General features: G+C 49.3%; 1 protein-coding gene across 1 annotated transcript in view; it reads right to left on the bottom strand.

Annotated features, from left to right (window-relative positions):
- Positions 1 to 19,872, bottom strand: part of LOC142303314 (E3 ubiquitin-protein ligase RNF14-like) — a 138,896-nt gene extending 119,024 nt beyond the window's left edge. Inside the window, exon 1 of the mRNA XM_075344585.1 lies at positions 19,724 to 19,872. The gene's annotated coding sequence lies outside the window, so the exon portion shown is untranslated. The remainder of the gene's footprint in view (positions 1 to 19,723) is intronic.
- Between the last annotated feature and the right edge of the window lie 6,980 nt (positions 19,873 to 26,852).

Below are 26,852 nucleotides of genomic sequence, written 5' to 3'. Positions count from 1 at the left end.
AGGTGTTGCAAATGGCCTTTTTAGAATCATCTGGAGCCAACTTAAAAAACTGCCAGTGTCAGAGTTCCGGGTTTTCCAGTTTTCTTTTGAAAGAGCTTGCCCTTTGTTAACATGGAGTTTTCTGTTCTGTTGCCCTACTTCCTGTCCATCTGTTTAAAAGCCGCCCCTAAAGCTTAGTCCAGTGCCTGAGTATACTGCTTCCTGTGTGCTCCTGCCCTGCTGCTTTTGGTTCCTGATTGTTATTTGGATCCTCTTGGAAAACAACCGACACCGACTCTGGACTTCATCTGGTATCATCTAGCTGTGCCCGGACTCCGTTTGCCGTCTTTGGTCGGCACTTCTGCCCGGTTCCTTCCGTTTAATACCACTCTGGACTCACATCACGTACGGACATTTTTGGACTTACCTATTGCCCTTTTGTGTCCCGGCTGCTGCGCATTTAGGGCTTCTGGGGTGATTGCCAGACAGTCCCTGTATAGGGGTTCGCTCTTGGTGGTCTCCCTGGGGGAGTCCGGTGCGCGGTCCCGGGAATTCCCTTTCGCTCCGTCCCTGGAAGGTATTTCCTGTATTTATGTTCTACTGTGTTTTTGTTCCGTTTATGTACATATTTGCTGGTTGCATATTATAAACGTCTTGCACCAAGAACTCGTCTCTGGTTGTCATTGCCCTAACGCAATCGAAATTCTCAATACATACAATAGTATTACAGCCAGACTCGGGAAGACCTAACATTTGTACAGGCACCTTGTGTCGTGTTGTTCCGGGGAACAGTTGCCTGACGTCTGCCTGGGGCCACCACTCTGCTTCTTACTGCCTGTTGGGATGCTACGCCTCCCTCCCCCTGTGCACTGCTGTCCTCGCTCTGCATATCCTCCTGCCAGGTTGGGTCAGTTACTGGATCATCCACCACGTCGTCTTCCTCTTCCGCACCCTGCTCCTCCTCCTGACTTCCTGACAATTGTGTCTCATCATCGTCCACCCCTTGTTGAGACACGTTGCCAACTTCGTGAGAACGTGGCTGCTCAAATATTTGGGCATCTGTACATACAATCTCGTCATGGCCCACTTCAACAGGAGCTGGCGAGAGGCCAGAATTTGTGAATGGAAACGTGAACGAACAGCTCTTCCGAGTGTCCAAGTGTGGGATCAGTAATGTCCGTGGACGTGTACTCGGCCTGGTGGTAGGAAGGAGGATCAGGTTCTGAAATGTGCGGTGCAGTATCACGGCTACTGACACTTGACCGTGTGGAAGACAGAGTGTTTGTGGTGGTGCCAATCTGACTGGAAGCATTATCCGCTATCCAACTAACAACCTGTTGACACTGGTCTTGGTTCAAGAGCGGTGTACTGCTGCGGTCCCCAAGAATTTGGGACAGGACGTGCGAGCGACTAGATGTGGCCCTTTGTTGTGGCGAAATTAGAGCTTGCACACAACCTCGGTCTCTGCCTGCACCACCATCACGTCCACTTCCTTGTTCGTTGACAACGCCCTTGCGCATTTTGCAATGCTGTGCTGATGTGTATTCACTAGACTTGTGCGTTATATCCAAGTTTTTGCAAAACTCACACAAATGCAGCGGAAAGCTGCCACCAACAGGCACACACGTGCGGTTTTTAAATGCAAGCACGGAGGCACTAAGAACCTAACAGGTCTCTATCCAGGGACAACGTGGAGCCTCCCAATTTTTGGCTGCCCTGCCTAAGGGCTATACTACAATAGACCCACTTCCTTCCAATGGGCACTTCAGGTTTACAGGCCCTCATGCACGTCTCTATCCAGGGACAACGTGGAGCCTCCCAATTTTTGGCTGCCCTGCCTAAGGGCTATACTACAATAGACCCACTTCCTTACAATGGGCACTTCAGGTTTACAGGCCATCATGCACGTCTCTATCCAGGGACAATGTGGAGCCTCCCAATTTTTGGCTGCCCTGCCTAAGGGCTATACTATAATACACCCACTTCCTGACAATGGGCACTTCAGGTTTACAGGCCCTCATGCACGTCTCTATCCAGGGACAACGTGGAGCCTCCCAATTTTTGGCTGCCCTGCCTAAGGGCTATACTACAATAGACCCACTTCCTTCCAATGGGCACTTCAGGTTTACAGGCCCTCATGCACGTCTCTATCCAGGGACAACGTGGAGCCTCCCAATTTTTGGCTGCCCTGCCTAAGGGCTATACTACAATAGACCCACTTCCTTCCAATGGGCACTTCAGGTTTACAGGCCATCATGCATGTCTCTATCCAGGGACAATGTGGAGCCTCCCAATTTTTGGCTGCCCTGCCTAAGGGCTATACTATAATACACCCACTTCCTGACAATGGGCACTTCAGGTTTACAGGCCATCATGCACGTCTCTATCCAGGGACAATGTGGAGCCTCCCAATTTTTGGCTGCCCTGCCTAAGGGCTATACTACAATAGACCCACTTCCTTACAATGGGCACTTCAGGTTTACAGGCCCTCATGCACGTCTGTATGCAGGGGCATTGGTGAACCTCACAATTTTGGACTGCCCTGGCAAAGGAAAATACTACAAAGACTCACTTCCTCAAAATGGGCACATTAGACTCAAGAGGCCTTCATGTACGTCTCTTCTCAGGGACATCGGAGTGCCACACAATGTTTTCACGTAAAATCTTTCATGTATTAATCTCAAAAAGTAACATACACCAGCTCTATCTCACTATTGGGTATGTGCCCTTAACATTTCTGCCATGAAAAATCATTTTGGGGTCATTTTGGAAGGTTTTCTGGTGAGTCCGTAAAAATGGCGTGAAACGCGGACAAAATTGTTCACAGCTGTGACTTTTGAGTGATAAATGCTTCAAGGAGTCTTCCCCATGCTGTTGCCATGTCATTTGAGCACTCTTCTGAGACTTTTGTGACATTTTTAGGGTTTCTACATGCTGCCGGGGGGTCATTTCACAAAAATACTCGGGTCTCCCATAGGATAACATTGGGCTCGTTGCTCGGGCCGAGTACACGAGTATCTTGGGAGGCTCGGCCCGAGCTTCGAGCACCCGAGCTTTTTAGTACTCGCTCATCACTAATAAAGATATTTATTTATATGCGCAACACAGACAAGACATACACAGACAGTGGTGATTTAAAATCAAAAGAGCAAAGACTGGGCAGTGTAGTTGGATACAGGGCTTATTATATTGCCAATTCAAATGAAGTTACATGAGAGCTCTAGAAAGAGAGTATAGTGAGAGAATCTAATATTTTGGCAATCAGATGGTTACAAAGTCTGTATAACAGAAATTAACAGATCACATAACCTGCAGCAGCAATAGACAGCCAAATAGGTTAATGCAGCATAACAAGGTATTAAGCGAGACTAAACATTAGTGAATCAATAGACATCACATAGTGACAATAGTGACAATAGTGAAGGTTATTAACCATTACATGTAATGCCTGCAGTACTTAAACAAATGTACCAATATATCAAAAAATCGCTAGTAACCTAGTTTGCTATGAAAGAACTGTATGTATTGCAGTAACCGCTACCTAAAACCGCTGGCCATCACTGCTACAGGGAACCATCCATTGCTGGAAGGAAAACCAGTGCTCACATGGGGGAAGATACCCACCAGTGATTGCCCCAAACCAAGATACACCACCAACACCTGTTCGGTGATCATGCTTCAAAAGTTTGGCAATTTCAAGACTGCTGCATCCCTCTGCAAGACATCTCACAATTTTGGACTTTTCAGAGCATGTCAAATCTCTCTTCTGACCCATTTTGCCAAAGGAAAGGAAGTTGCCTAATAATTAAGCACACCTTATATAGGGTGTTGATGTCATTACACCACACCCCTCCTCATTAAAGAGATGTGACTCGCCCACCCCAGGGCTGTGGGACACCCGGTGCCGGGCCGGACTAGTCCGGTGGTAGTCAGTGGTGGCTGGGCCCGGCTCCGTGGCCCTGGTGGGTGTCAGTAGAATATGTGGCTTGCTTATTAATGGTTGTGTTCATGACGCCACCTGTGGTATGCGGCTATTAAGCCGCCGCTGCTGTGCGAGGCCTCCGGGATGGTGTTATGGCAGCAATGGTGATACTGCTCCCCACAGGTGGAGCAATGCCCGGGGCACAGTTGGTGCTTGTGAGTGTCTATGCAGCTGAAATAACAGAGACCACTTCAAGGGTGCAGTTCAAGCTCTTTACTCACAGTTCTTGTCACAGCTGTAGGGACCCTTGGACTGCTGGGACCACTGTCAGGGACCTCCGCCGTTCCTGGGTGATTCTGAGAGTGAAAGCCGGTACCCTTCTCTTAGTGTCTCTTCCTTCTGCTGTCTTCCTTAGCCTTGCCTTTGTTAGGATGGACCTGGCTTGGCCTCCACTACAGCCTCCAGGCTGGGGGGGTCACCTGTCGGCTGATTACCCCTTTTCTGGAAGTCTGCTATGGGTTCTGGCCCTGGGAGTTTACAACGTTCCCTGGGCCTCGGTTTTTACTGTTTGGAGATTGTCTTTGCACTCCTCCAGTCTCTAGGGACCGTCCCCTGCCGCAGCTTGATCACTCCACCGATGTTAATGTGGAACAGGCCACCGCAGCCTACAACTACCCGTGGCGCCTCTAGGCCCTCTCCTTGGTACCTCTAGGACTGCTCGTGGTACCTCTAGGACTACCCGTGGCCCTGCGACTCCTTCTGTCTCCATGTGGTGTCACCTGGACCTCTGGGTCCCAGGTTCTTCACCAGGAAGCGTCTCCTTCTGTTTCTCTGCTCCTGCCTGACTTGGAGCTTTCTTTCCTTCTTTCTTTTCTCCTCCTTGCCTGCCTCCAGCAGGCCTCCTCCTCCCTCCTTTCTCTTGTTCTTCTTCTCCAACTACATGCTCACTCTCTCACTCCCTGAGGTAGACTAACTAAACTTGACCTTCCTTCCTTTGTCTGCTCTCAGATGGCTCCTCCCACCTCCCCAGTTGCTAAGCTACCACCCTATGGGAGCAGGGATGGGTCTTACAGCCCCTCTCAGCATGCAGCATGGGAGGGTTGCCTGCCACTTTCCCTGGTCCCAGTATGTACCTAACAATGGGTGTAGTGTGGATTTACCAGGGGACCGGAGTTCACTCTCTTCCTCTCTCAGAATGGGGCATCACACCGCTGGATGGGGTGCAATGACCTGTGGCGACGGAAGCCTCAGGGGCGCCACACTCCCCCACAGCAAATCCCAGCACGTCCTCGGGCTGAAAAACAACAAAAACATGTGGAGAAACTGCAAAACATTTTTGGTATGCAAAGCAATAAAACAATTAACATTTCTTCCCTTTATGGGAGGCACAATTACTTTAACGTTGCAAACTTCTTATAAAGAAACTATGTGTGCACTTCCAGTCCATTGCACGGTTCGGGCACTTCCCCCATAATTCTGGTAGGGGGCACAACGGGTGCAACTATATACAATTTCGGCTACAACAAGTCCAGTAGCCCGGCAGTTCGTTTCTTTCAATCAACAATGGGACATAATCAACCAGCCACTAAGTCCAATGGCCTGGTTACATAAGACACATACACATTCACCGGGGCCCACATTCCAGTTCAGTGGCCCGGTAACACATAAACATGGGGGGTGACGTCTTCAAAAAGCATGAGGGGCAGTACATCAGGAAAGGGTGTCATCTTCGAAAAGAATGAGGGGCAGAACACAAGGGACTTCTTCAAAAAGAATGAGTAGCAAACAGGGGCTATATACAGTTCAGCTGCTTCTTACTTCTTTACTCTTCATTGCTGGGGTCCTTCCTTGGCAGGGCCCTGGGCAGCATGTAGGCCATGGAGATCCTGGTCTGCGTCTCCTGAGTGGCTGTCGCAGGACCTCTGCTCAGTTCTGTGGCCTGGGTCTGCCTTGAGGTGGTGCTGCTGCCAGGGGAGATGCTGCGCTCTTGCACTGTGCGGCGCCACTCTGGCTCTTCTGGGGCCGCTTCTTCCCGCAGGATATGTACATGCAGCGCGTACCATCCACGGTCCCCCATCAGCCGTGTATACTCCACCACATCACCCGGCTTGGCATCGCGCCCTGGGTGGCCTCTGGGCAGGTGCTTCTCGATGTCTCTTCGGGCTACAAACACGTCCTTGCCCAGACCGGGCTCCCTTATGAAGCCCCAGCCACCAGCTTGTCTGAAGTCCACTACTAGGCCCCGTCGCACTGGGCCCTCGGATCCCTTCAGGGCCTTCCTGACTTCTTCTTTGGAGGCCAGATTAGCGGCTTCTCGGGCCCTCCGTTTCTCCTCCCGGAGTTCCCGCTCCCTCTGGTACTCTACTACCAGCCTCCGGCAAGTCAGCTCGTTGGCCAGGGAAGTTTCCTTGGGGTGCAGCGGCCGCTGCAGTCCCCCGCTTTCAATGGGCGCTGCGTCCCAATTCACTCCCGGGGATGCCATTCCCAGGAGGCTCACAGGGGGACTCGGCAGGGGGCCCGCTAGTTGTTCAGGGTTCACCCCTCCCCAGGCTCCGTCTGCGGGGGTCTCAGGCAGGCCTCCGGTGCCCCACCGGGCGTCCGCGGGGTAGGCTGGGAAGGCCAGGGGGTCAGTGAAGGGGCTAAGCGGGGGCGCGTGGCGGGGCCCTGGGTCCGCACTGGACGGGGTTTCTGGTTGCTCACCCTGCTTCCGCTCCGCGGCATCCATCCACCGCTCCAGATCCTCCGGCACCCTCGGCGTTTCTTTCTGCCGGTCCGCCTCCACTTCCACACTACTCAGCCTCCGGGCCAGGACTCGCACTTCTTCTCTCAGCAGGTCCAGCTCGGGATCCACTCTTCCGGTCCCTGGTGCACCTTGCTGCAGCTCCTCCGCCATGCTGCCGACCTGGGGAATGCTGCCTGGAACACTGCTCGGGTGCTTGACCACGCCACTCGGCTGCTCCCTTTCCCTTCTCGGAGGCGGGGCCAGAGGCTGCACTAGCAACTGGCGCCAGACTGGCGCCCAGCCCATCACGGCCGGCATCACTCCATTTGCGATAAGGTACATATTCTTTATCTGCTGGTCTGGCATTTAGACTCTCTCTGCCAGCCGGCCAGCTTATCTGGTCGCCATTTCTTCTTCTTCCGCCTTCTCTGGCGGGCACCGCTTCGCGCTCTTTTCTTGGACAAGGGGGCGGGGCTTCTCTTCGCGCCCTTTCTTCTGGCACGCCCCCCTTCTTCCCGCTCTCTGTAGCGCTAATGGCGGCAGTTTTCACAGTGAAACACGCAGTAACACAGTCTTTTAAGCGCAATTCTTCAGGCGCACAGTACCCGGTGGGACCGGGCACGAAATCCTGTTCGCAGCACCAAAAGTTGACTCGCCCACCCCAGGGCTGTGGGACACCCGGTGCCGGGCCGGACTAGTCCGGTGGTAGTCAGTGGTGGCTGGGCCCGGCTCCGTGGCCCTGGTGGGTGTCAGTAGAATATGTGGCTTGCTTATTAATGGTTGTGTTCATGACGCCACCTGTGGTATGCGGCTATTAAGCCGCCGCTGCTGTGTGAGGCCTCCGGGATGGTGTTATGGCAGCAATGGTGATACTGCTCCCCACAGGTGGAGCAATGCCCGGGGCACAGTTGGTGCTTGTGAGTGTCTATGCAGCTGAAATAACAGAGACCACTTCAAGGGTGCAGTTCAAGCTCTTTACTCACAGTTCTTGTCACAGCTGTAGGGACCCTTGGACTGCTGAGACCACTGTCAGGGACCTCCGCCGTTCCTGGGTGATTCTGAGAGTGAAAGCCGGTACCCTTCTCTTAGTGTCTCTTCCTTCTGCTGTCTTCCTTAGCCTTGCCTTTGTTAGGATGGACCTGGCTTGGCCTCCACTACAGCCTCCAGGCTGGGGGGTCACCTGTCGGCTGATTACCCCTTTTCTGGAAGTCTGCTATGGGTTCTGGCCCTGGGAGTTTACAACGTTCCCTGGGCCTCGGTTTTTACTGTTTGGAGATTGTCTTTGCACTCCTCCAGTCTCTAGGGACCGTCCCCTGCCGCAGCTTGATCACTCCACCGATGTTAATGTGGAACAGGCCACCGCAGCCTACAACTACCCGTGGCGCCTCTAGGCCCTCTCCTTGGTACCTCTAGGACTGCTCGTGGTACCTCTAGGACTACCCGTGGCCCTGCGACTCCTTCTGTCTCCATGTGGTGTCACCTGGACCTCTGGGTCCCAGGTTCTTCACCAGGAAGCGTCTCCTTCTGTTTCTCTGCTCCTGCCTGACTTGGAGCTTTCTTTCCTTCTTTCTTTTCTCCTCCTTGCCTGCCTCCAGCAGGCCTCCTCCTCCCTCCTTTCTCTTGTTCTTCTTCTCCAACTACATGCTCACTCTCTCACTCCCTGAGGTAGACTAACTAAACTTGACCTTCCTTCCTTTGTCTGCTCTCAGATGGCTCCTCCCACCTCCCCAGTTGCTAAGCTACCACCCTATGGGAGCAGGGATGGGTCTTACAGCCCCTCTCAGCATGCAGCATGGGAGGGTTGCCTGCCACTTTCCCTGGTCCCAGTATGTACCTAACAATGGGTGTAGTGTGGATTTACCAGGGGACCGGAGTTCACTCTCTTCCTCTCTCAGAATGGGGCATCACACCGCTGGATGGGGTGCAATGACCTGTGGCGACGGAAGCCTCAGGGGCGCCACACTCCCCCACAGCAAATCCCAGCACGTCCTCGGGCTGAAAAACAACAAAAACATGTGGAGAAACTGCAAAACATTTTTGGTATGCAAAGCAATAAAACAATTAACATTTCTTCCCTTTATGGGAGGCACAATTACTTTAACGTTGCAAACTTCTTATAAAGAAACTATGTGTGCACTTCCAGTCCATTGCACGGTTCGGGCACTTCCCCCATAATTCTGGTAGGGGGCACAACGGGTGCAACTATATACAATTTCGGCTACAACAAGTCCAGTAGCCCGGCAGTTCGTTTCTTTCAATCAACAATGGGACATAATCAACCAGCCACTAAGTCCAATGGCCTGGTTACATAAGACACATACACATTCACCGGGGCCCACATTCCAGTTCAGTGGCCCGGTAACACATAAACATGGGGGGGTGACGTCTTCAAAAAGCATGAGGGGCAGTACATCAGGAAAGGGTGTCATCTTCGAAAAGAATGAGGGGCAGAACACAAGGGACTTCTTCAAAAAGAATGAGTAGCAAACAGGGGCTATATACAGTTCAGCTGCTTCTTACTTCTTTACTCTTCATTGCTGGGGTCCTTCCTTGGCAGGGCCCTGGGCAGCATGTAGGCCATGGAGATCCTGGTCTGCGTCTCCTGAGTGGCTGTCGCAGGACCTCTGCTCAGTTCTGTGGCCTGGGTCTGCCTTGAGGTGGTGCTGCTGCCAGGGGAGATGCTGCGCTCTTGCACTGTGCGGCGCCACTCTGGCTCTTCTGGGGCCGCTTCTTCCCGCAGGATATGTACATGCAGCGCGTACCATCCACGGTCCCCCATCAGCCGTGTATACTCCACCACATCACCCGGCTTGGCATCGCGCCCTGGGTGGCCTCTGGGCAGGTGCTTCTCGATGTCTCTTCGGGCTACAAACACGTCCTTGCCCAGACCGGGCTCCCTTATGAAGCCCCAGCCACCAGCTTGTCTGAAGTCCACTACTAGGCCCCGTCGCACTGGGCCCTCGGATCCCTTCAGGGCCTTCCTGACTTCTTCTTTGGAGGCCAGATTAGCGGCTTCTCGGGCCCTCCGTTTCTCCTCCCGGAGTTCCCGCTCCCTCTGGTACTCTACTACCAGCCTCCGGCAAGTCAGCTCGTTGGCCAGGGAAGTTTCCTTGGGGTGCAGCGGCCGCTGCAGTCCCCCGCTTTCAATGGGCGCTGCGTCCCAATTCACTCCCGGGGATGCCATTCCCAGGAGGCTCACAGGGGGACTCGGCAGGGGGCCCGCTAGTTGTTCAGGGTTCACCCCTCCCCAGGCTCCGTCTGCGGGGGTCTCAGGCAGGCCTCCGGTGCCCCACCGGGCGTCCGCGGGGTAGGCTGGGAAGGCCAGGGGGTCAGTGAAGGGGCTAAGCGGGGGCGCGTGGCGGGGCCCTGGGTCCGGACTGGACGGGGTTTCTGGTTGCTCACCCTGCTTCCGCTCCGCGGCATCCATCCACCGCTCCAGATCCTCCGGCACCCTCGGCGTTTCTTTCTGCCGGTCCGCCTCCACTTCCACACTACTCAGCCTCCGGGCCAGGACTCGCACTTCTTCTCTCAGCAGGTCCAGCTCGGGATCCACTCTTCCGGTCCCTGGTGCACCTTGCTGCAGCTCCTCCGCCATGCTGCCGACCTGGGGAATGCTGCCTGGAACACTGCTCGGGTGCTTGACCACGCCACTCGGCTGCTCCCTTTCCCTTCTCGGAGGCGGGGCCAGAGGCTGCACTAGCAACTGGCGCCAGACTGGCGCCCAGCCCATCACGGCCGGCATCACTCCATTTGCGATAAGGTACATATTCTTTATCTGCTGGTCTGGCATTTAGACTCTCTCTGCCAGCCGGCCAGCTTATCTGGTCGCCATTTCTTCTTCTTCCGCCTTCTCTGGCGGGCACCGCTTCGCGCTCTTTTCTTGGACAAGGGGGCGGGGCTTCTCTTCGCGCCCTTTCTTCTGGCACGCCCCCCTTCTTCCCGCTCTCTGTAGCGCTAATGGCGGCAGTTTTCACAGTGAAACACGCAGTAACACAGTCTTTTAAGCGCAATTCTTCAGGCGCACAGTACCCGGTGGGACCGGGCACGAAATCCTGTTCGCAGCACCAAAAGTTGACTCGCCCACCCCAGGGCTGTGGGACACCCGGTGCCGGGCCGGACTAGTCCGGTGGTAGTCAGTGGTGGCTGGGCCCGGCTCCGTGGCCCTGGTGGGTGTCAGTAGAATATGTGGCTTGCTTATTAATGGTTGTGTTCATGACGCCACCTGTGGTATGCGGCTATTAAGCCGCCGCTGCTGTGTGAGGCCTCCGGGATGGTGTTATGGCAGCAATGGTGATACTGCTCCCCACAGGTGGAGCAATGCCCGGGGCACAGTTGGTGCTTGTGAGTGTCTATGCAGCTGAAATAACAGAGACCACTTCAAGGGTGCAGTTCAAGCTCTTTACTCACAGTTCTTGTCACAGCTGTAGGGACCCTTGGACTGCTGGGACCACTGTCAGGGACCTCCGCCGTTCCTGGGTGATTCTGAGAGTGAAAGCCGGTACCCTTCTCTTAGTGTCTCTTCCTTCTGCTGTCTTCCTTAGCCTTGCCTTTGTTAGGATGGACCTGGCTTGGCCTCCACTACAGCCTCCAGGCTGGGGGGTCACCTGTCGGCTGATTACCCCTTTTCTGGAAGTCTGCTATGGGTTCTGGCCCTGGGAGTTTACAACGTTCCCTGGGCCTCGGTTTTTACTGTTTGGAGATTGTCTTTGCACTCCTCCAGTCTCTAGGGACCGTCCCCTGCCGCAGCTTGATCACTCCACCGATGTTAATGTGGAACAGGCCACCGCAGCCTACAACTACCCGTGGCGCCTCTAGGCCCTCTCCTTGGTACCTCTAGGACTGCTCGTGGTACCTCTAGGACTACCCGTGGCCCTGCGACTCCTTCTGTCTCCGTGTGGTGTCACCTGGACCTCTGGGTCCCAGGTTCTTCACCAGGAAGCGTCTCCTTTTGTTTCTCTGCTCCTGCCTGACTTGGAGCTTTCTTTCCTTCTTTTTTTCTTTCTTTCTTTTCTCCTCCTTGCCTGCCTCCAGCAGGCCTCCTCCTCCCTTCTTTCTCTTGTTCTTCTTCTCCAACTACATGCTCACTCTCTCACTCCCTGAGGTAGACTAACTAAACTTGACCTTCCTTCCTTTGTCTGCTCTCAGATGGCTCCCCCCACCTCCCCAGTTGCTAAGCTACCGCCCTATGGGAGCAGGGATGGGTCTTACAGCCCCTCTCAGCATGCAGCATGGGAGGGTTGCCTGCCACTTTCCCTGGTCCCAGTATGTACCTAACAATGGGTGTAGTGTGGATTTACCAGGGGACCGGAGTTCACTCTCTTCCTCTCTCAGAATGGGGCATCACACCGCTGGATGGGGTGCAATGACCTGTGGCGACGGAAGCCTCAGGGGCGCCACAGATGCACATCACCTGATTTACTTAATTGGTAGTTTGCTCTCAAGCCTCATGTATCATGTGATCAAAATACTCATTTGCCTAATAATTCTCCACACAGTGTATGTAAAACATACAGTCCCCGACAAATGTTTTGTTGCTTATCCATGTTATGTAAATAAAAGCTTATAACCTGACTTTAAATTCATCCATTGGTTTCATAAATTACTCTTTTGAAAGCTGAAACCCTCCCAAATTTGGTTTAGGTTATGAAAATAAAGTTATTGCAAAGCTGAAATATTGATCATTTAATGAACACAGAAAGGTCCTATTTTGGCAAGACAAAAGTTTTGTCGTCATATAATGCACCCAATCCTAGTTTACATTCTCACCTGTGCTCACTAAATGATCGGTTAATTAATGAGTGTGTATAAAAAGAAACCCAGCACCCCAGACCTTCACTTGAACTGCAACTTGACCTCTGACAACATGCCAAAAATCCACCCTGCGACCAAAGCCTTGATTATCAAGAGGCTGAAGACCAGATCCACTGCAGAGGTGGCTGGCATCTTTAATGTATCTCAGCGTCAAGTACAAAGAATTAAAAAAAGATTTGAAGAGACTGGAGATGTTTTTGACAAGCCCAGGACCGACAGACGCCCGCAAAACAACTGCTCAGGAGGAACGATTGTTGGTTAGAAAATCCAAAACCAGCCCCTCTTCTACTGCAGCAGAGCTCCATCAGGCCTTGTTACCTCAAATCCCTGTGTCAATTAGAACAGTTTGTAGGATTCTGTCTTGAAATGGCCTCCAATGTCAAATCAGTGCCCAGAAGCCAGCACTAAGCAAAAGGCAATTAAAAGCCGTGTAGCATTTGCCAAGTTCCACAGCTTGCTAAAGAGATGGATGCTGGAAAAGTGTCAGAAGGTGGATTTCTCTGATGAATCTTCAGTTGAATTACACCACAGCCACCGCAAATACTGCAGGAGACCTTCTGGAGCCAGTATGGATCCAGAAAACAGTTAAGTTTGGTGGTGGAAAGATCATGGTCTGGGGTTACATTCAGTATGGGTGTGCAAAACATTTGCAAGGTGGAAGGCAATATCAATAGCCTAAAATATCAAGAAGTATTAGCTACCTCTTACATTCCCAATCATAAACGGGTTCAAATTCTGCAGCAGGATGGTGCACCATCTCATACATCTGTACCGCCCCACGGGCTCGGCTGCGGCCGTCGAACCGCTCGGATCCGTGCTCGTACGGTGGGTGGCTTGAGCTCCTCACGGACCCGGGGGTCACGTCGCTCTTAAAGGGGTTTGGCGCTACACGCAGGGACTTCGGTGGGGAGTTCCATGGCCGGGGCCACGGTGGTTTGTAAGGGATGTAAGTTCGTGATGCCACCCACGGGTTGTGGTGAATGGATGGACACCACTGCTGCCGTTAACTAGGCCTCCCGGGGACGGTGTTGCGCAGCTTGGTGTTGACCCCTCCGTGGGTAGGGGAGTGATGGTCCCTGGGGCCCGAGGGAGGTGCTGAGGCGTGGGGACAGGTGCGTGCGAGATGCTGGTGCGGTGCGCGGCCCGAAGGCACTTCTCCCGGGCTGCAATTTCCTGGCCCAGCTGGCGCTGCTGCCACTCCTAGTACAGGGTGTCCAGTTGCCCTCCTTGCGCGCGGGTTGGGCCCATTCGGAGTTCCCCCGTGTCGGCCACGACCTGCACTTTATCTGGGGAACCCCGCTGTGTCGCGGCCTGGAGTGCTGCCTCACAGCAACAACCCTGCGTTGCCTCAGCCGAGGCCTGGGGTCGGGAAATTGCCAGCTTTACCGGCTGGGCAGGTCTCCGGTTTGCGATAGCCTCCCTTTTGGCTGGGCAAACTGCCAGGGCCGGGGTTTCTCTGGGCGTCGCCTTCTCCGGGACTGGCGGGATCACGTCCGGGACAGGCACCTTCCAGAGTAACGGGGTCGGTGCAGGCCGGGCATACGGCCGTCCGCGAGCCGCGTCTACAGGCGGGTCCTCATGGGCAGTTGGGACAGGTTCCACCGCCGGTGTCGGGGGTGGCAGACTGAGCGGGGGGGCAGCTGCAGCTGGAATGGGCTGTGGAGGAGGAAGCGAGGGCAGACCGGGTCACTCAGCCACAGCGACCGGTCCCTCCAGGACATAGGGGCGTGGGTCGCCCACCTGCTCCTCCAAATTCGTCTCCATCTCACGTGCCCGCACAGCCGAAGCTATCTCCCCCATCTCGGTTGCCCACTGCTCCATTAGGTACCTCACCTGCACTTGTAGGCGCCAACACATAAAAGTCGTCCGGGCTTCCACCCACACCGCTGTTCCGGGCACGGGCTCCGGGAATTTGGGCTTCTCAGATAGGGCGAACATGTTGCAACTTGTTTGTCCAGGAACCAGACGGGTGGCAGAGTCCTGGAGTCCCTGCCTTTTATCTCCTCAGTCACATGAGGCTGGATCTTCACCCGCCCCTCCTTGGTCTTTTCCGGGCACTCTGCTTGCATTTTGCACCGCTCTGCTCTCGGGGGGCGGGGCTTCGTTTTTCGCGCTCTTTCTGCTCGGAGAAGACGGCTCAGGCGGGAACTTTTCGCGCCCAAGATGGCGAATTCTGCAATTTTTCAGCGGGACGCCGCTAACGATAATTTCAAGGCGAACTTCCACAGGTAAGTGGACGGTTCTATCCTGTTCGCAGACACCAGAAGAGTCGATGTGTACCGCCCCGCGGGCTCGGCTGCGGCCGCCGAGCCGCTCGGATCCGTGCTCGTACGGTGGGTGGCTCGAGCTCCTCACGGACCCGGGGGTCACGTCGCTCTGCAAGAGGGTTGGCGCTACACGCAGGGACTTCGGTGGGGAGTTCCATGGCTGGGGCCATGGTGGTTTGTAAGGGATGTAAGTTTGTGACGCCACCCACGGGTTGTGGTGAATGGATGGACACCACCGCTGCCGTTAACTAGGCCTCCCGGGGACGGTGTTGCGCAGCTTGGTGTTGACCCCTCCATGGGTAGGGGAGTGATGGTCCCGGGGGCCCGAGGGAGGTGCTGAGGTGTGGGGACAGGTGCGTGCGAGATGCTGGTGCGGTGCGGCGCGGTGCGCGGCCCGAAGGCACTGGTGTACTCACTATGACACAATACACTGGAGTCTCTGGTAAACCAAACGGGATGATGAACGTGGCCCGCAGCCGGCTGCAGCTTCTCCCTTACCAGGTTGGTGGTTTCCGCCTTTCTCCTGCACCTCTTTGTGTGAATGTTTGACTCCTATGCCTAGTCCACTCCCCGGCTTGCTGGGTGTCAGAAGAGCCCTATTTGCCTGCAGACGCTAGCCCTTTGGGTCTCTATGCCTTGGCGGTGGCTTTACCCTGTATGGTTGGGCTGTTGTCCTCTAATGGGTCTTGTGTGGGAAAGGTCTTTAAGTCCTGTCCTCAATCAGTTGATTTGACTCGGCCCTGTCGGTTCGGGGCTTCGTACTGGGTCTGAGTACCCCTCCTGGTGCTCCGGTTTCCAATCGGTTCCCCGGTTCGGTACAGAGGGCCACCGCCCGACCCCGGTCCCTACGGTTCCATCGGCTGTAATCCCAGCTCCTGCAGGCGGCCACCACCGTCTGCCTCCTTTCCAGAGGTGACTGGGCTCCAATCCAGACACCTGAGTAGACTATGGCAGGCCTGGTCACAGGTCTGCCCTTGAACTCGACCTCACTCCTTTGCTATCAAGACTCATCTACTTTCTGCTCTAGAACTAGAACTTGTGTCTTTTTCCCGCCTCCAGGCCTGTGAACTCCTCGGTGGGTGGAGCCAACCACCTGGCTCCGCCCCCCTGGTGTGGACATCAAACCTGGAGGGTGGTGACAAGGTTTAGAAGTTTGGCCCACACACAGCACCCATGGCAAAGCAGCACATAGAGCCAGTAGTCGTGGCCATAGGGCGGCTCCATCGACGGGCTCGTGCTGCCTGCTATATGGGACGGGGAACAGAACAACCCCCAGGACTCGGGTCCCAGCGAAGCTACAAGTCGCAGGGACTCATACAACATGGCGCAGGGCAGAAGGGCTCAATGAAAGAATCACCGGTTATGACCTCTGAACTATCCGGGATCAGCTGGAGTCCAAGACAGCAGAGTTCGGCATTCCAAAGACGGTGACATCTCAGTAAGTAAAGAACTTAAACTACAACCTCTGTGTCATCTGATCCTTCCCAAGCCCCACGCTCCTTCATTAGAGTGGACTACTACTCCCCAAATCCTCCCCGCTGCCTAAGCTCTGTCTGTGGAGAGCTGTACCATCCGAGCTGCGTTATCATCTGCCCGGGAGAAGACCTCACGCAGCGGCGGCTAATAACTGGCCGCACACCATAGGTGGCGTCACGAATAACTACTACTCCCATTATCCCCACCCTTATCTTGACACCGAGGGGGTTACGGAACTGGGTCAGGCCGCCTTGACATCCCGCAAACCGGCCCGGTGACAAGTAACCCCAGAGACCCCGTGGGCATGTCATATGTATTAGTGAGGACATCAGAATGTATGGGTTCCTAGTGTGTATATATGTGTCTGTATGTATGTAGTCTTTGCATGCATGTGTGACACCCTGGCAAAACCAGGTAGTCACAGAGGTTGTACAAATCTCTCTGGTACAAGACTCCATCCTTCTTGGCATTCCAACACAAAATCCACACCCAGGTGCACAACATTAGCCAGTGAAGCCTAGTCACCCACCATGACAATAGTGACACACCAGTAGCAGGACCAGGCGGATGGGAGCGCCCACCTAGGGGTCCTAAGGTGTCAGGGGAGGGAACCAAGTAGTCAAGTACTGACAGTTGAAGTGGAAGGGTGTGAAGTGACAGCGGAGTCAGGGGTTGGGGCCCCTGGACTACCGGACTAGGTGGCAGACGGCAAGCAGAACCACAGGCGACGGAGATCCGGAGACCTTAAGTAGAGTTGTAGCCCGCCGGTGCCAACAGCGGGAATCCGGTCCGGAGGCCGTGCACAGACGGGGTGCCTGGACCCTAGGGCGAGGAAGGTTTCAAGCCCCTTGTCAATTGACCAGCCGGGGACAAGGTTTCAGGCCTTGTTCCACAGTAAGCCCAGAGAGCGAAACGGCAGCCCAACGTGGGGGATAGGGTGTCCGCCAGAACCCACAGAGATCCCAAGGGTCAGATTTCGCGGGCCACAGCTCCCAACATACAAAGTACCGGGAGTGGACTTCCCCGTTTCAAGCGGAGTCATCCCATTGAAGACACAAACATTGAGTGCAGGAGGAAGGGACCCCTGTTTGCTACACCAGAGTGTGGGACCCGAATACACCCGCCGGAGGCAACCGGTCACTGGCAATTTGGTTAACCATTGGACTCTGTGTGCAATTCCTTGGAACTGTGAGTACACCATCCATCCCCGGTTCGACCCTGCATGACCCTCTCTGCAGCCACCACTCCCGTTCATCTGGGCCCCGGGACCACACCTCCCCTACCCGTGGAGGGAATTCCATCCTGCTGCCCCACTCCATCAGCCCCGGACGTCCCATCACCAGGCAGCGGCGGTGCTACCAACTCTCACCGCAACCCACGGGTGGCGTCACTGACAAACCAATCCCCTGTAAATACCCCCTTCCTACGGTTGTGAGGACGGATGGCTGTACGAGCCCGGGTCCAGCTACCACTCAAGCCGCAGTAACGAACCCGGATCCGAGCAGCCCCTGCAGCGGCCCGGCCACCGTCCGCAACACATGCGTCTGTATGAAGGTGCTGTGTATATATATATATATATATATATATATATATATATATATATATATATATATACACACACACACCGTGTCCCTCCCCCAACCATAAGCCTTAGCAAGGGTTTTTAGCATTTTCGGAGCAAGGCTTAAATATAAGCCCTCCCTCGAAAGTAAGCCCTAGTCGCGGTTTAATAATGGAGTGTCCATGCAGCTAAAACAGTTAAAGATACTGCAGGACATTTTATTATAGATAGCGGGAACCCCGTAATCATACTCACCAAACGCCAAGCAGAGGACCTGCAGTAATCGCACACCCACACACATCGGATCTCACACACACACAATCAGCTCGCATACACACATCCGATCTCACACACACACATATCAGATCGCACACACAAACATCCGATCTCACACACAAACATTGGATCACACACACATCGCATCACTCACATACTCACCACATCCAGCAACACCGATTTCTTCTGGCTGGAAGAAACCTGAGAGGCTGTGCAGTGGAGCACAAGGACCTGCCGCAATGCTTGCTTACAGAACCTGCGGATACGTGATGTCCTCCCATCATTCCCTGCGGCCAGAAGTATTCTGTAACACTGGATGTAGTGTGTGTGTGTGTGTGTGTCAGCCAGAAGCAGGGGAGCACGGCCAACCATGTTTCTCCAAAAATAAGACTTCCTCCAAAAATAAGCCCAAAGTGCTTTTTTGGGGGAGGGGGGGGTGGCAAAAGAAGTATACAGCAGTGTCTTATTTTTGAAAACCACGGTTATATATATGTGTGCTCAGTATATACGCGCGCGTGTGTGTGTGTGTGTGTGTGTGTGTGTGTGTGTGTGTGTGTGTGTGTGTGCTTCCTTAGCAATGACCTTTTGTGGCTTACCCTCCTTATGGAGTGTGTCAGTAACTGCCTTCTGGACATGTCTAGTCAGCAGTCTTCCCCATGATTGTGTAGCCTACTGAACTAGACTAAAGCGGGCTTTACACGCTACGACATCGCTCAAGTGATCTCGTTGGGGTCACAGAATTTGTGACGCACATCCGGTCGCTTTAGCAATGCCGTTGCGTGTGACACCTACGTCGCAAAAACGTGCAAAATCGCTCATCAGTGACATGGGGGTCCATTCTCAAATATCGTTACTGCAGCAGCTCCGTGTGACACCGCATGAACGAGGAACCTCACCTTACCTGCGTCCCGGCCACAATGCGGAAGGAAGAAGGTGGGCGGGATGTTACGTTCCGCTCATCTCCGCTTCTATTGGGCGCCGGTTCAGTGACGCTGCTGTGACGTCGCTGTGACGCTGAACGAACCGCCCTCTTACAAAGGAGGCGGTTCGCCGGTCACAGCGACGTCGCAGGGAAGGTAAGTCCGTGTAACGGGTCCGGGCGATGTTGTGCGACACGGGCAGAGATTTGCCCGTGTCGCACAACCGATGGGGGCGGGTACGCACGCTGGCGATATTGGTACCGATATCGCAGTGTGTAGAGCGGCCTTTAGGGACCATTTTAAACACTACGAAGCCTCTGCAGGTGTTTTGTTGTAATTATTGTAATTTTCTGAGATAATGTCTTTTGGGTTTTCATTGGCTGTATTCCATAATCATCAACATTAACAGAAATAAACACGTGAAATAGATCACTCTGTGTGTAATGACTCTATATAATATAAAATATTCATGTGAAATAGATCACTGTGTGTAATGACTCTATATAATATATGTGTTTCCCTTTTGTATTGAATTACTGAAATAAATTAAGTATTTGTTGATATTCTAATTTATTGAGATGCACCAGTAGATAGTGTAGTCAGGAAAGGATAGGAAATTTTTAATGCAGCCATACTAGAAATTAGTTACAATTAGGGCAATAAATAGAGAGGGATTTAGTTGAAAATGTCAGCCTTTGGACCACCCCTTTAATGATTCAGCTTTATTTACATGAAAAACAAAAAATAAATGGTTACAACTGTATAGTCTGATACTAATTAGCCACTTACCACTCTTTACTGCTCTTTATTGATGTCCTCGTGGATGTCAGATTGTGCTGTAACCTCTCACGCTATGTCTTGAAGTGTACGTGTGTCTGAATAGGGAGGAAGACTCTTGAACTGTACAGAAGAGGCTTTACATTAGACAGCCTGTAATAGCAATCCGCAGGGCGAAGCCCAACTAACGCACGTGACCAAAGGCTGGCTCAGGTTTAAAGTGATAGTACTATGTATTGCGATCGGATTGCACTTCTCTGGCTGGTTTACCTGTTTAGTCACACATTTAGGGAAAAACACCACAAACACCATAACATATCAGCACTCATTAATGTATCAAGAAACAAGAAAAAAATTCCAGCACCAAGTCCATGGAGAAATCTTCATTAAAAATCCATATTTTATTTATCAAAACTTATAAAAAGTCCATGTTAACAATTGCCCCAACAGAGGACGCGTTTCGAACGACCAAGTTCTTAATCCGTCTCTAATTCTTCTAAGAAAAAAATGGACTCATTAAAAAGGGCTGAAACCCCAAAATGAACCTCATTAACCAGTAGAAGGTTTAGAAAGTGCAGCAAAGAAATCCTCCCATTAACCCTTCATATTCAAAGTCCCAGAGAAGACAAACCACAGTCTCCTATAGCACTAATTCCCATATATCCAAATTCTAATCTGTTATTAATTACTTTCATTTCCATCTACATCTTCATTCTTATTTTATTTTATTTTCATTCTATCACTATATCTCTCTGTCAAAATACCTCCATCATAAGCAATTTCAAAGGAATGAGAGAAAAAAGAGAGAAAAAAACCCCTATAATGGAAAATATCTCCCTAGGGATTCTTTTCTATAGTGTTTTTTTCTTGAATTTTTTACAAAATTTCAATAGAGTCCACTTCTTTCTCAATCAGAAAAAGGACAATGGAAAATAACAAGCATTTCGTTCCTGTCCGGTCCCATATTCACAATAATATGAAAAAAAATTATAAAAATTTACAAAAAAATACAGAAAAACAAAAAATCACAAAAAATCAAATTTTTTCATTTCACATGTCATTATCCCTGATATGCATATAACACATCATTCCTCCTATTCAAACCCATTGGATATCTGGTTCCCATCATGAAAATCCACTTGATCTCCCTGTGCAACAATAACCTCTTCAAATCACCTCCCCTTTTAGGCAACTTTACTTCTTCTATCGCGTTTACTCTCATATCTGTCAAGACTCCCGCATGTACGTCCCGGAAATGTTGCGACACTGCAGATAAACTCCTTGTTGTTACATTATTTGTGTCATACACATGCTCTGAAATTCTCCTTCTTAAAGTACGAGACGTGCTCCCAATATATTGTAATCGACAAGTTACACAAGAGATCAAGTAGACTACATAATCCGTACCACAGTTTATCATATTATTTATCTCATAACTTTTGCCTTGACTGAATGAAGAAAAACTCTTGGTACCTTGCATAAAAACACAAGAACCGCACGATTTATGTCCGCACTTATAAGATCCTTTTGTTGGAAGCCAGTTCCCTGTGGATCCCTCCACTCCACTCACATTAGACCTATTCATGTGGTCACTAGGTGACAATAACGCATTCAAAGCCGTATTCTTCTTAGACACAAACTTCACTCCTTCTTTGAGGATTTTAAACAATGTCTCATCAGTTGTTAATATCGGCAAATATTTTTTGACCACATATACCACCTCATGATAATTCTTACTGAATTTCGTGGAGAAAACCACAGGCAACTTTGACCTCCCCACTACCTCCTTCGTCTCCAAATACTGCGCCCTGCTTTTCAAATTAGTTTTTTCTTTAGCTCTTTCCAAATTATCTCGACGGTATCCTCTGGCTACAAATCTTTCATCAATAATTCCACATTCAAGTTTATAACCCTCCTCATTCGTACAACATCTTTTTGCTCGTATGTACTCACCTGTTGGGATGTTTTCAATAATATGCCTCGGGTGACAACTCCCTGCATGAAGCAGAGAATTCCCCGCTGACGGTTTCCGATACAATTTACATTCTATCATTCCCCTATTGGGATTACCATTCATGTTCATATCCAAAAAATTTATCTCTTGGTTCTCATGTTGGTGGGTAAAAAATAAATTATGAGCATTATTACTGATGTAAAATAAAAAATCCTTCACTCTATCCTTCTCCCCCTTCCATATAATCAATATATCGTCTATATACCTAAGGTATATAGCCATGTCTTGTGAAAAAGGATTAGAGTGGCTAAAAATGTATTGCTCTTCCCACCAAAACATGAATACCCCTGCCAAAGAGGGTGAAAATTTGGAACCTATGGAACATCCCTGCAGTTGGACATATCGGTTGTTGAGAAATGAAAAATAATTATTCTTTAATAGAAAACTAGTCACTTCCAATATAAATTCCTGTAAGTCAGACGTGTAGCCAGAATACCGCTCGAGCTGATTCTTCAGAGCCAGAATCGCAAGATAATGTGGAATCGACGTATAAAGCGTCTGTACATCACATGTCAGCCAGCTATAACCTTTTTTCCATTCTACCTTTGACAATATATTCAACACATGTTTTCCATCTAAAACAAAACTCGGAGATGCCTTTGCTAATGCCTGTAGATGGTCATCAAGCCATTCTGACAAATGCTCTGTCATTGACCCAATACCCGAGATTATAGGTCTAAAACTGGGTGGGAATAAATTCTTGTGTGATTTGGGGAGAGCATGCAGCAGTGATGTTCGTGGATATGAGGGAACAAAATACTCTTTTTGCTTAGCATTAATCAATCCTAATTGTAAACCCTCATCAGTCAACTTCTCCAGGGCCACTTTAACTCTTTCTACAGGATCATAATCTATGCTTTCGTATGTTTCACTATCCTTAAGCAATTTCAAAATTTCTCTCTCATACAGTCCCACGTCCATCACTACTACAGCTCCCCCCTTATCCGAGTTTTTTATAACAATATTTGGGTTACTCTGCAGTGTTCTTATAGCATCTTTCTCTTTTTTAGACAGATTCTGAGCCATGGCTTTTTTCTGATTATACAAAATTGTAAGTTCTTTCTCAACAATATTTTGGAAATCTGTCATTTGATCTGTTCTTGAAACAATTGGATAGAAATCTGGGTTAGGTATCCTCCTTTTCCTAATCATATCATTTTGAGCAACAGGCTCCAAACTATCTGTGGAAAGATCTCTCAGATCCTGCAATGCTAATTGCTCACGGAATGAGGAGGGGGAAAAAACCGCATCTGTTTGATGAGGTTCCTCCAGCTCCTCATTCTGATCGCAGAAAAAATGTCTCCTGACAGTCAATTTTCTAACAAATTTGTTTACATCAAGTATGGTTTCAAATAAATTGAAGCCCGTATTTGGTACAAAATTTAGACCTTTTTCCAAGACCTTGATCTCATTTCCACTCAAAATACAAGCTGAAATATTTATTACAGACTGCACTCTTTTCTCTACTTCTTCTTCCCTCTTGTGAAGTGTCCATGCTGGTACTCCTTTCCTTCTATGCCTGCGGCCGGCCCTCCTTGTTTTTTTCTTTGGTTTCTCTGAAAAAAATATTGGTTTTTTGAGTTCCCCATGGAAGTCGATGGGTCCTCCATATTATTTTCGGATGCATCTGTATTATAATCTGTGGATTCTAAATCCGTTGTCTCTGGATCCGTTGAAGAAAAATTAACTTTATTCTGATTCCCTCTATTTCTTGTTTTTAAGATAGATTTAGGACCGTCTCTAGGATATCTCCGATAACCATGCCATGTATAAACTCTATCATTCTCATAGTCCCTTGAATCTCTACTAAACTTTTTTTCTTTAAAGGCTGTGATCTTGTCCTCCAATGCAGTGATCTTTTTATTTATTTGTTCCTTCATGAGCTTATAAGACTCCAAACTGTTATATTGTGCCAATGAGTTCTCAACTTCCTTCATTCTACCTTCCAAATCTGTTAATTTGCACTGCTCCTGCTCAATGATTAGCTGAATCAACTTTCTTGAACATTCCGACAAAATCAGATTCCACTTAGTCATAAATTCCTGGTTGAACTCAGTAGTAGGTCTCTTACTCATACGGAGCCCTCTGGGAATCATTCCTTTATCAAGATATACCTGTAAGGTCTTGCTGTCCCACCATGTGCGGATTCTAGAAGACATAATCCTCTCCAGATCCCACATGAGTTTACTCAACTCCATATGTTCTTCCACAGGAATATCTTGTGCATTTATGGAAAAAATCTTCGCTGCTCTCTCCATCCTTCTCTGGTTATTAATGTTAAAAAAAATCATCATCTTGTATATTTGCATCACTTTGAGCAGTCTCCATTTTGTAAAACACACAGTCACTGACTAAATTTTATCAATGGACTGAGGAAATCAATGTTCATTCATAAGATATATATGATTATACCGAATATCCTGCAGGGAGCACGGACACACCTGCCCAAAACTCCTGACAAAACAACTTTACTTTGCCCAGCTCACCTGCTTGCTGTCGGAGACCGCTTATCCAGGACCGTGCACGGAAAGGAAGGTAGCAGAACTCATTAATGTATCAAGAAAAAAAATCAAACAGATGCGTTTTTTTCCCCCTCCTCATTCCATGAGCAATTAGCATTGCAGGATCTGAGAGATCTTTCCACAGATAGTTTGGAGCCTGTTGCTCAAAATGATATGATTAGGAAAAGGAGGATACCTAACCCAGATTTCTATCCAATTGTTTCAAGAACAGATCAAATGACAGATTTCCAAAATTTTGTTGAGAAAGAACTTACAATTTTGTATAATCAGAAAAAAGCCATGGCTCAGAATCTGTCTAAAAAAGAGAAAGATGCTATAAGAACACTGCAGAGTAACCCAAATATTGTTATAAAAAACTCGGATAAGGGGGGAGCTGTAGTAGTGATGGACGTGGGACTGTATGAGAGAGAAATTTTGAAATTGCTTAAGGATAGTGAAACATACGAAAGCATAGATTATGATCCTGTAGAAAGAGTTAAAGTGGCCCTGGAGAAGTTGACTGATGAGGGTTTACAATTAGGATTGATTAATGCTAAGCAAAAAGAGTATTTTGTTCCCTCATATCCACGAACATCACTGCTGCATGCTCTGCCCAAATCACACAAGAATTTATTCCCACCCAGTTTTAGACCTATAATCTCGGGTATTGGGTCAATGACAGAGCATTTGTCAGAATGGCTTGATGACCATCTACAGGCATCAGCAAAGGCATCTCCGAGTTTTGTTTTAGATGGAAAACATGTGTTGAATATATTGTCAAAGGTAGAATGGAAAAAAGATTATAGCTGGCTGACATGTGATGTACAGACGCTTTATACGTCGATTCCACATTATCTTGCGATTCTGGCTCTGAAGAATCAGCTCGAGCGGTATTCTGGCTACACGTCTGACTTACAGGAATTTATATTGGAAGTGACTAGTTTTCTATTAAAGAATAATTATTTTTCATTTCTCAACAACCGATATGTCCAACTGCAGGGATGTTCCATAGGTTCCAAATTTTCACCCTCTTTGGCAGGGGTATTCATGTTTTGGTGGGAAGAGCAATACATTTTTAGCCACTCTAATCCTTTTTCACAAGACATGGCTATATACCTTAGGTATATAGACGATATATTGATTATATGGAAGGGGGAGAAGGATAGAGTGAAGGATTTTTTATTTTACATCAGTAATAATGCTCATAATTTATTTTTTACCCACCAACATGAGAACCAAGAGATAAATTTTTTGGATATGAACATGAATGGTAATCCCAATAGGAGAATGATAGAATGTAAATTGTATCGGAAACCGTCAGCGGGGAATTCTCTGCTTCATGCAGGGAGTTGTCACCCGAGGCATATTATTGAAAACATCCCAACAGGTGAGTACATACGAGCAAAAAGATGTTGTACGAGTGAGGAGGGTTATAAACTTGAATGTGGAATTATTGATGAAAGATTTGTAGCCAGAGGATACCGTCGAGATAATTTGGAAAGAGCTAAAGAAAAAACTAATTTGAAAAGCAGGGCGCAGTATTTGGAGACGAAGGAGGTAGTGGGGAGGTCAAAGTTGCCTGTGGTTTTCTCCACGAAATTCAGTAAGAATTATCATGAGGTGGTACATGTGGTCAAAAAATATTTGCCGATATTAACAACTGATGAGACATTGTTTAAAATCCTCAAAGAAGGAGTGAAGTTTGTGTCTAAGAAGAATACGGCTTTGAATGCGTTATTGTCACCTAGTGACCACATGAATAGGTCTAATGTGAGTGGAGTGGAGGGATCCACAGGGAACTGGCTTCCAACAAAAGGATCTTATAAGTGCGGACATAAATCGTGCGGTTCTTGTGTTTTTATGCAAGGTACCAAGAGTTTTTCTTCATTCAGTCAAGGCAAAAGTTATGAGATAAATAATATGATAAACTGTGGTACGGATTATGTAGTCTACTTGATCTCTTGTGTAACTTGTCGATTACAATATATTGGGAGCACGTCTCGTACTTTAAGAAGGAGAATTTCAGAGCATGTGTATGACACAAATAATGTAACAACAAGGAGTTTATCTGCAGTGTCGCAACATTTCCGGGACGTACATGCGGGAGTCTTGACAGATATGAGAGTAAACGCGATAGAAGAAGTAAAGTTGCCTAAAAGGGGAGGTGATTTGAAGAGGTTATTGTTGCACAGGGAGATCAAGTGGATTTTCATGATGGGAACCAGATATCCAATGGGTTTGAATAGGAGGAATGATGTGTTATATGCATATTAGGGATAATGACATGTGAAATGAAAAAATTTGATTTTTTGTGATTTTTTGTTTTTCTGTATTTTTTTGTAAATTTTTATAATTTTTTTTCATATTATTGTGAATATGGGACCGGACAGGAACGAAATGCTTGTTATTTTCCATTGTCCTTTTTCTGATTGAGAAAGAAGTGGACTCTATTGAAATTTTCTAAAAAATTCAAGAAAAACACACTATAGAAAAGAATCCCTAGGGAGATATTTTCCATTATAGGGGTTTTTTTCTCTCTTTTTTCTCTCATTCCTTTGAAATTGCTTATGATGGAGGTATTTTGACAGAGAGATATAGTGATAGAATGAAAATAAAATAAAATAAG

Source organism: Anomaloglossus baeobatrachus, chromosome 4 (genome assembly GCF_048569485.1).
Source record: "Anomaloglossus baeobatrachus isolate aAnoBae1 chromosome 4, aAnoBae1.hap1, whole genome shotgun sequence".
Lineage (NCBI taxonomy): Eukaryota > Metazoa > Chordata > Amphibia > Anura > Aromobatidae > Anomaloglossus > Anomaloglossus baeobatrachus.
This window is presented reverse-complemented; position numbering and strand designations above follow the sequence as displayed.